The sequence below is a fragment of the Rhagoletis pomonella genome, unplaced genomic scaffold, assembly GCF_013731165.1.
Source record: "Rhagoletis pomonella isolate Grant_MI unplaced genomic scaffold, Rhpom_1.0 Rhpom_scaffold_00002, whole genome shotgun sequence".
Taxonomy (NCBI): domain Eukaryota; kingdom Metazoa; phylum Arthropoda; class Insecta; order Diptera; family Tephritidae; genus Rhagoletis; species Rhagoletis pomonella.
In genome coordinates, this window is record NW_023458556.1 from 105,590,982 (window position 1) to 105,601,800 (window position 10,819).

General features: G+C 34.5%; 1 protein-coding gene across 1 annotated transcript in view; it reads right to left on the reverse strand.

The window, feature by feature from the left end:
• LOC118734295 (protein unc-119 homolog) overlaps positions 1-10,819 on the reverse strand; it is a 71,137-nt gene that overhangs the window by 18,719 nt on the left and 41,599 nt on the right. The gene's annotated exons all lie outside the window — the stretch shown is intronic.

The window sequence follows — 10,819 nt, forward strand, 5'->3', positions numbered from 1 at the left end:
CTTTAATATATCAACTTCAAAAAGTTCAACTGTTAACAGCTAAGTTAGCTTTAGGACAATCTTGACCGCCTGATATATAGAAATATTAAGCCCGTTTCTTTAGCTCTAAAACGACGTTAAGATGAAGTCTCTACGATGGACAGAACCCGAGATATAGCGATTTGAAGGAGCACATGTTTAGTCAGAAACACAAAAAAATGCAAACTTTGACAGATCATATCTCCAAAGAAAAAAGCGAAAAAAAAATTCCACGAACACGTGTTAGCATATTTCCTGTATAGAACCCAAAAAAAAAATTAAAGCCAATCGAAAAAGTGACACCAAATTTGGGGTCCGATATGAAAAAAATTGTCTCATATATATTTTTTCTTTTTAAAACTATAAAATGTTAAAAATTAAATAAAATCAGGCTAAAGTAAATAAAAAAAAAATTTTTAAAAAAAATTATTTTTAAAAGAAAGTTTAAAAGTTAAAACAAAAAAGAAAAATATATTGAATTAAAAAAGAAATAATTTTCTAAAAATTTTACTTATGTAGATACGTTAGTACCAGGGTTGGGCACGCTGCATTTCATTACCACTATTCGTGTAGCGGTAGTAAAATGGGAAATACATTACCACTAAGTGCATAGTGGTAGTGAAAAAAATATTTCACTATCACTATATGGTTAGTGGTAGTGCCAAATTGTTTTCACTACCACTATGCACTTTAGTGGTAATGCATTGCAAATTTCACTACCACTATATGGTACTATGTAGTGCTAGTGAAATTTGAATAATAATAATAATAATAATAATATATATTATTAGCAAGAGGTGTGCTTAGGGATGAAACGATACCATGCAGGTATCGATACTTTTACTTGGAAGTAGTATCGAAAAAAGTATCGATGCCTGAAAAATATCGAACATAAGTATCGATACCTAATCGTATCGGTACTCATTGTGTATTCCGTATTAAGTTAAATTTATTTTTTTAAATCACAAGTTAATCATCCTCTGGAAATTCCAAACTTCCGAATAATAAAATATAATAATGTAGGAACTGAAAATAAATAAAATTGTGTTACATAGCAGAACTATATGTTTAATGATGAATAGTATTTACACAGATACATATACATTGGAAAAGATTACAAGTTAATCTTATTTAAGTTTGCCAGTCAACCGATTTCTTGACGTGGTTATTGTTGCTCTTGCTTTCGAAAAGAATTGTTCGCAAGGAACAGACGTTGCAACTATATGTGAATATGATCGTGCTTGTTTATATAACAAAGGAAACACAGTTTTCAGCTCCTCCCATTCTTCTAATGGGTTCGACTTCAGTGAGGATACTGGGCTGGATAAAAAAAATTTTACTTTTCCATGTAATTACTAAGGTATTATTGGGGAATATTCCCATAATTAATACATGTCTTGGAGAGTTAGAATGGGCCTAGTGCGCGAAAGTATGCTTTCGAAAAGATACTGCTATGAACGTTTTAGGCAATGCCATGGGTTCAAACTCGTTACCAGGGGTCGCTGATTACGCATCTGATGCCAGTTTTTCAAAATTCAAAATTGCGGATCCAAAATGGCGATCAATTTGAAAAAAAAAATGGCTGGATTGGTTCGAAACTCGGAATTCGGGAATTTTTGGGGTCGCTGATTACGAATCTGAAGTCAATTTTTAAGATTCAAAATGGCGGATCCAATTTTGTTATCAATTTCTTAAAAAATTTCTAAAATTAAAACGTTGATACTGAAAGTTTTAAGCATTGTCATGGGTTGAAACTTGTTTCTGTGTACGAATCTTATGTCAGCAGATATTCAAAATTCAAAATGGTGGATCCAAATCCACTCACTTTTTTTTAATTGATCGCCATATTGGATCCGCCGTTTTGAGTTAAAAAAAAATTACTTCAGATTTGTAATCAGTGACCCCGAAAACTACCGAGTACCGAGTATCGATCAAATCCACTCAGTTTTTAAAAAAATTATCGCCATATTGGTACCGCCTTTTTGAGTTTTGAGAAACAGACATCAGATGCGTAATCAGCGACTATAGACCCCCTGGTAACGAGTTTGAACCCATGACAATGCTTAAAACGTTCAGTATCAATGTTTTAATTTTAAGCTACTTTTTCCAAAGCATATTTCCGGGCACTAGGCCCATTCTAACTGTCCAAGACAGGTATGTAATTAAGGGAATATTCCCCAATAATACCCGAGTAATTACAAGTAAAAATAAAATTTTTAGCTGCACTATAAAATGTCACGAAAAATAAATAAAAAATTAAAACTTCACCGTTTTTAGAAAAACCGACTAGCGCGACCTCCACAAATTTTTTTTTTCAAAATAAAAAAAATAATTTTTTTTCTCACAAATAACAATATTTTGATATAAAAAGAGTACTTAACCGATTCTGATAAATATGCGATCGTTGCAATTTTGAAGTGTATTTTGTAAATATTAAATGTATTTTATTTTACTTTTTAACAATATAAAACGCGTTTAATAATTTTACTACTTTTCTTCAACAAAGTAAACAAGCAAATAAATCAAAATAGCTGTAATGGTGAATAGAAAGGTGCTACCAGATGTTCGAAAATTAAATAGGTACACTAAAATGAAGCGATCTTCAACAATCTACATCTGTTTCATAAAGATCTCGATGACATTAGGGAATAAATGTCTGCGGCGCTTTAAAAAAAATCAATACACCGATAAATAACGAAAATTTTTAATAAAAAATCGCGTGATTTTATATAAATAATTTTTTTTTATAAAAATCAGTACTTCCATTAATAATGAAACATTTTAATAAAAAACCGCGCGATTTTTTATTTAAAATTTTCGTCTGCGCGCTTTTTTCATGAAAATCGATACTCATATAAATAATGAAAATTTTTTATAACATTTTTATTATAAAATTGATAATTCGATAAATAATGAACATTTTTATTAAAATTAATACTCTGCCTGCGACTCTTTTTTATGTAAAACAGCATTTCAATATAAAGTGAAAATTTTCAATAAAAACCCCGCGAGTTTTTTACTATTCTCATCATCTGGCAGCACATATATAGATATGTGTTCATTTCCAACACTTCCATGAATCAATGAAATTTGTATGGTGAATTTGCAACTTTAAAAGTTAATACCTTTTTAAATAGAAGCTTCTGCGCTCTGGGGTTTCACTTTTAGAATCGGAAAAAGCTCCCCTACACGCCCTAATTTTTATTTTTTTCAAATTTCATTTAATTTCATTTATTAAGAGAAAATACATTAGTACAATAAGATCATAGATCTTTTATAGTACAAAACAGAGATTAAAAATACTAGTAAAAATAAAATACATACAGATTACTTAAAACAAAAATAAAAATAAAGTATATATCTTATTATACATATGTAGCGAAGACATTTAGATAGCGAAACCCAGACTCACAAATTTAAAAAATAATAATAATAATAATAAATAAATAAATATTTGGTTCAGCGAAAGTACGTATTGATGGTGTTCCTAAAGTTGCTTTTATTCAATCCACTCCGAATGGAGGTAGGGATAGAATTCCAGATACCAATAGCATTGACAAAGAATAGCCTTGCAGAGGTTAGATAATTAAAAGATGGTACTATCAAGTCGTTTATTCGAGCTGATTTAGGGAAGATTAGTTTATTGTAGAGATAGCAAGGAGCATTATCTAGCAAAAGTCGACATAGAAATATACAATTCCTGGCTTTCCAATACTTAGAGATTTCACAGCCCAACAAACGCGACCTCCACCCAGAGATATGATTATATTTCGCTAATCCAAATACATAGCGTGTTATGTGGTTAAACACAACATCAATTTTATGGGCAGATTGAGAATTCGATTTGCTGTAGACAAGTACGGGATAGCATGTGATCGGTAACATTAATTGTAACGCAAGTATTTTCCTAACTTCAACCGGAGTGTAGGCTGCAGTCGTTATCAAATTTCTTAAAATGCTGTACACTTTGCTGACGACAGAGTTTACGTGATCGTCACATGAAAGCGAAGAGTTAATAATAAAGCCAAGATTTGACACCTTTGACACAAATTTGAGACAACTACCGGCAATAAATAGTTGCGGAACATCTGAGTTGTTGTGTTTCTTAGAAATAGGTAGCACATATGATTTTTCACTATTAAGGCGGAGGTAATTTCTCAACGCCCAGGAAGAGATGGATGCTAAGTCATTGGTAAACTTAAAACAAAGTTCATCTACATTCTCGAAATTTGCTGAAAGATAGAGTTGTACATCATCAACAAATGCATGCATGTGCACATGCTGGCAAATATAAAAAATGTCATTTATGAATAAACTAAACAACAACGCTCCCAATATTGAACTTTGTGGGACGCCAGCAAGTAGTGGTTTTAGCACAGATGATTGAGAGCCGATTCTAACACGCTGAGCTCTGCCAACCGGATAACTCTGCATGAGTCGCACTGCAGAATTCCCAAAACCAAAATAATTTTTCAATTTCATGCACAGAAGGTTATGGTTCACAGAGTCAAAAGCTTTAGAAAAGTCAAGAAGGCATAACAGGGTTAACTCGTTCTTGTCAAAGGGTATTCTTATATCATCTAGAATTTTTAGGATAGCCGTAGAGCAGCTATGCATTGCTCTAAAACCAGACTAAATTTACTAATATGCGCTTGAATTTGGTTGGACATCAATAACTCAAAGACTTTAGACAGCGCAGATAAAACACTTATGGGACGAAAATCACAGGGACTACACGCAGACTTAATTTTAGCAATTGGTTTACATTTGCAACTTTCCACATATCGGGGAAACACGAGGTAGTGATGCTATGGTTGATGACATGAGTTAGAGTAGGCAATATATGTGGTGCAATTATTTTAACAAACTTAATAGGTATGCCATCTTCCCTAATTGCGTTTGAGCGTATCCTGTTTATACATATTGCTACATCAACTTCTGACACAGCATTAAATCCAAAGACTTTTTGACCAGCAAATATAGAAGGTAGATGATAGGGTGCGGTGGAAATACTATCACAAGAGGAAGTGGTGGTACGACTAACAAATGCCTCGTTGAGGTTTTCCGGGCTGAGTAAGCAGTCAGGACTGTCACTGATATGTACGCGCAAATTTTTTAAATTACGCCACAGAACATAGCTCGGAAGCACAGGATTCAACATTTTACTATAATACATTAACTTTTCGCTTTTTATTAAGGCAGTTGTCTCATTCCTCACAAGTTTATAAGCCAATTTAAGTCATTCCGGTTCTTCTTCCATACAGAGTATTCTTTGTTGCGTCTGACAATCATAGCGCGAACTTTTTTGGTGAACCAAGGACATGAGGTAGATCGGTTTTGAATGGTGCGAATTGGCACAAGTGTTCTAAACAAATTTATAATGATTTCATTTAAAAAACGCAATTTCTCATTTACACAGCTAATGGTCCAACAATGAGACCAATTTATGGAGGCTATGTCAGCTAATATATCCGTAATATTTAGTAAACGATAGTCAGGAAAACTGGACGGACTGAGCGCTGCGCTGTGGTAGTCAAAATTTAAGTCGAAAGCACAGAAAATTAAGTCGTGGTCAGAGACAAAGGAAAACTGGTCAAATTTCAGGACAATAGACAGATCAGACACGAGGAAATAATGTAGTAGACTAGGACAACAATTATTACCATATCTAGTGAGAACGGACAAGTTAACCACATAGACCAACATCTAACAAAGGGGATCTAGACAAGTCACTGAATAAAAGGTTCACATTAAAATCCCCGCAAATAATCAAATTATCATAATCGATGGCGACAGTGGACAACATAGTAAAAAATTCGTTCACACTGACACATTTATGAGGGTTGTAAACACATGACAAAAGCACCGAATTTAAGGAAAATGTTCCATCTTTTTGTAACTACTAGTCCTTATAACATTACATACACCTGTAAAATGCTCAAAAAAATTTTACTAGAAGTGTGTAAAATCCCTGATTTACTACTTACTACTTTAATGAGGATCCTTCTTGTAGTGAGAATATTTCGAGCGAGGAATCAAATCAACTTTTTTAGGCAAAGGTTCTGATAGTTGCTCCTACTTAATTGAATCCTTCTATATTCAATGGCGTCCCCAGTTTTGCCAGATTCAAACTTTGCTTAAATTTTAAAGGTTTTATAAATAACTCCCTCAGTTTTGAAGTACTTTTACTAAAATTTTGCACATATCCGTTTTTTAATATTACCTTAACTATTCCATAAAATCATCGAAATCGGCTCACTATAACATGTAGCTCCTCCAGTTAAGCAGGTAAGAAATTAAGTACTATTTTTATTCATCATAAACACTGCTAACATATTCTTTATAATGAAGTTGGAGGCCAAACCACATATCTGAATAATCAGTTGAATGGAATCTACATGTTATAGTGCACCGATTTCTATCATTTTATGAAATAGTTAAGGTAATATTAAAAAAGGTTATTGTGCTAAATTTTAGAGTTATTTATAAAATAGTGAATAACTCAGTGAGAGGGCAGGACCAGGATAAATTTATTTACATAAAAATTTATTCAAGAAAAAATATTTTGGGGTGGCGTCGGGGCCAATGACAACCATCAGTTACCACCTCTGCATGGTTGTAAGTGATGCAGAGTCCCTATGGCTTATAGGGCTGTAGCTTTGCCGCTTAAAAACTCTGTAAGAGTTTTTGGGGGTGTGCGTCAAGCGGGAGTGTTGAGCACCGGTTATGTATTCAAGTTCAAAAATGTGGGTAGGCGCTGTGACCAATGGTAACCTTTGTCCCACCTCTGTATGCCGAAAGCCATACAGAGCCCCGTGAGACAACGCCGGAAGAGTTGTGATTCATCAAGCGGGATTGTTGAGCATCGTGTGTGGGTTGATGCGTCAAGCAAGTTGAGCATAGCTGAAAATGCCAGCGACCCATCACTTCACTAAGTTCAGCGAAGAGATATTTGAGAATTGCGTAAAAAATGCATACTAAATTAAGAACGAGCGAATTACTTTTAAACAAAAGTGCGTGTGTTTGTTCGCTGCACTTGGTTTTGGGCGGGAGTGCAATACAAGTGCGTGTGTGTATTCGCTGCACTTGGTTAATGCGGGCAATGCAATATAAATGCGTGTGGCTGTTCGCTTAAACAAATAGTTAAAATTTAATAAAATTTTCAAGTACCGTTATCTCGAAAACCGGAGCCAATCTGATATAACGGAGAATGTCATTGAATTTGGAACGTCCCAATTAAGTGAGTTGAACCTTCAAAGTCTTTGCTCATAGGTGTGCCCACAAATTAAACAATTTAGCTTTCTTTTCAAAGTCTACCTGTTATTTGGATTTGCCCATATACATATGCACATATGTAAAAATTAAAAAAGTGCAAAACAAAAAAATGTAGGGAGTGTCTATTCGCACTTTGCCGGTGTAACCAGTGTCGCCAGTGTCACCAGTGCCACCAGTTCCAGCAGTGTCGCCAGTTCCACCAGTGTCGCCAGTATCACCAGTTTCGCCAGTGTCACCAGTGTCGCCAGTGTGGCCATATTGTTTTGTATAGAAAAGCGCCGCAGACGAAATCGGCCGATTTTTTAATCCTGTTTACTATATATTGAATTTTTTCGATAGAAAAAGCGCGGCAGGCGAAAATTGGGAATAATTTTCACTATATACTAATTTACTGGAGAAACTTGTGACACTGGCGACACTGGGGACACTGGCGACACTGGTACACTGGTGACACTGGTACACTGGCGACGTTGGCGACACTGCTGACACTGGCAGCACTATCGACACTGGTGAAACTGGTGACACTGGCGACACTGGTACGCTGGTGACACTGGCGGCACTGTCGATACTGGTGACACTGGCGACACTGGCTACACTGTTGACACTGGTGGCACTGGCGACACTGGTACGCTGGTGACACTGGCGACACTGGTGACACTGGTACACTGTTGACACTGGTGAAACTGGTGACCCTGGCAACACTGGTGACACTGGCAAAGTGCGAATAGACACTCCCAGAAATATAACGTGGATTTAAATTTACAAAGCATGTACTTTTATAATTTATAGAAATACCTAATCGTAATTTTTACCTGTAAACTTAGGTTATGTTTACAACTTTAAAAAACTAAAATCTGGAGAAGACCCGTGGCCGCTGTTTGTCTTTGTACTCCCAGGGGCGCCCGCACCACGGAAAGAGCCTATGGGCCCATAGATCCTAAATCCGGGACTGACTAAAGCTGTTTCTATGATTATGCCTCGATGTGTTGAATGTTTTCATCGTAAAGATTTGAACTCGAAATTGGAGATCTATCTTCAAAGTAAGTCGCGATTATTCACAAGAGGGGAAAATCAAAAAATCAATAGGATACGAGTTTCTTGCATACAGCCTATACCAGTTTAAAGGAACGCATTTTGAGTAAAACAATAAAGACTATTACGCATTCACTTGATCAGTACTACAGTATAGCAAACACCATTCTCCATAAAGAAAAAGTTTGTCTATAAAAAAAAATCGTACTGCACATACTACGAGAATAAACAAATATACACTTATGCCGATTTCGTTTCTACCGAAAATTTCAACCTTCTCTTTGCCCTCTACGCACAAACACTAAGAAGAGGGCGATGAGAAGGTAACATTTTTGGTAGAAACGAAATCGCCATTAGTATTTTTCAAAAGTATCTAGTGTTTTGTAGGGCAGGAGGGGGGCTCGGCCCATATTTAGTACCGGCCCGGATTTTATCTCTACGGACCGGCCTCGAAGTCCGATGTTCAGGTATGAGATTTTGCGTCATAACTCCTCTACTTAAGCAGCTATGGACACGAAATTTTGCAATATTTTCACTAATCATCAATAGACGGTTTATAGGAGAAATCTTTAAGGGTGGACCACCATAATTTATCCCACATAACTGGTTCTTTATATAAGTGTTTTTTGTTTTGGCCTTCATTTAAGGCCATTTGTACCCCGTCTAGTTAGCACTAATTGGAGGTACACCCTTCAGTTAAGCACATCGACTACTTTATCGATCACATGTTATATTTTGGGTGTCGATAACGTCGATAACGATGTTTAACTGGCAGTTAGAATTAAACAGACATGGTTCAAACCAGGGCCGTAGCCAGGATTTTTTTTCGGGGGGTTCTAGCAAATTGTTTTTTCTTTTCACTTTTATTTCAACGTATTTTGATTAAAAGAAAAATACTGATAAAAATAAAAAATTTCACACAAACAACAAAAAATATAATAGATAATCCCAAATTGAATGAAAATTTTAAAATTCACTTAGTGTCATTGTGCTACTATGATAGCACGACCGAGTAATCATAGTCAACTTATATATAGTAGCATCACTCCCCATACAAAACAAAGCGGTACTGTTTTTCAACCGGAATTATAAAACCTATTATATTTTAAGACTTCCTACTAAATATCTCGCAAAAACATTAAGATTTACGTGAGCTGGACCGATTTGAAAATACCTCCAAAAATTGAGTTTTTTATTAATAAAAACAGTTTTTTTAATATTTTTTGAAAAAATTACCTCAGATTACTGAACAGTTTAAGCTTAAAAAGATTACATAAAAATATTTAAAAAAATTCTACGGAATAATAATAATGAGATTTTTGATGCTGTTTTTGCACTTCTTTCAAAGACTGGTTTAAGAAAAACTTGAATAATTCAGCCAAAACCTTACCAATTTAGATTTATGAGGTACCATTGGTAAGGTATTTTCTCACCTTTTTAATTTCTTTGCGAATAGGCTCGTTCAATATATGAAAGAGGAAGATAAGATAAACGAGTGCCATTCCATGTTGAACTAAGATGTGTTGGTATTGAATAAAGAAAAAATTGGGACGTGAATAAGTTTTTTTGAAAAGAAATAAAAAGGGTGAGAAAATACCTTTCCACTGATACCTCATAAGTCTATATCGGTAAAGTTTTGGAGCAGTTATTCAAGTTTTTCCTAAACAAATTATGTAGATTTTTAGGCTTAAACTGTTTTGTCATCTGAGGGGATTTTTTCCCAACAATCCTTTAAGAAACTATTTTTATTCATAAAAAATCCATTTTTAGAGGTATTTTCAAACCGGTCCAGCTCACGTAAATGTTAATATTTTTCCGAAATATCTTGGTAGAAGTCTTAAAATATACTAGGTTTGGTAATCCCGCCGGAAAAACCGAAACTTTTTTTGGTGATGCAGTCTAATGTACAGTAGTCGAAAAAATTATAGCCGCACCAAATTTTCACAAGTTTTAAAATATTATTTTTGTTGTTATTTAATTTTGGTTAGTTTTTTTATAGTTCATTCTTTAACAACATCCGTATAAATACAAGTTTAAAAGCAGTGGCACACGATTGGGTATTTGACAAAATTTGGTGCAAATCGTATCCCAAATATTTTTCAGTATCCCAATCACGAAAATTAATTTGTTGAAATTTTTCAGTAGAACATCGCTGTGTTGTACCAATCTTTTGACTACAAAAAAAAATATTCCCATTTTTTTTATTTTGTACCAATAGCCCAATATGAGAATGTACCAATCTGTACAAATGCTTACTGCCTTAAAAATGTATGCAATTAAAAAAAAAAATCAACAAATCTTCGTAAAAATTTCGAGTTTTTTAATTAGATTCTGAGTATGCAGGTTTGTAGCCGATTGAATTTCAGTAGAATAAAGTACAAGTTTCAAATGGCTAAAAATTACGATTGATTTTTTTAGAATTTTTAAAAAAGCTTTTTTAATATTGCACAAATTTGGATACTTGGAGCTCCACCAGAACACCTACAACCCCCCC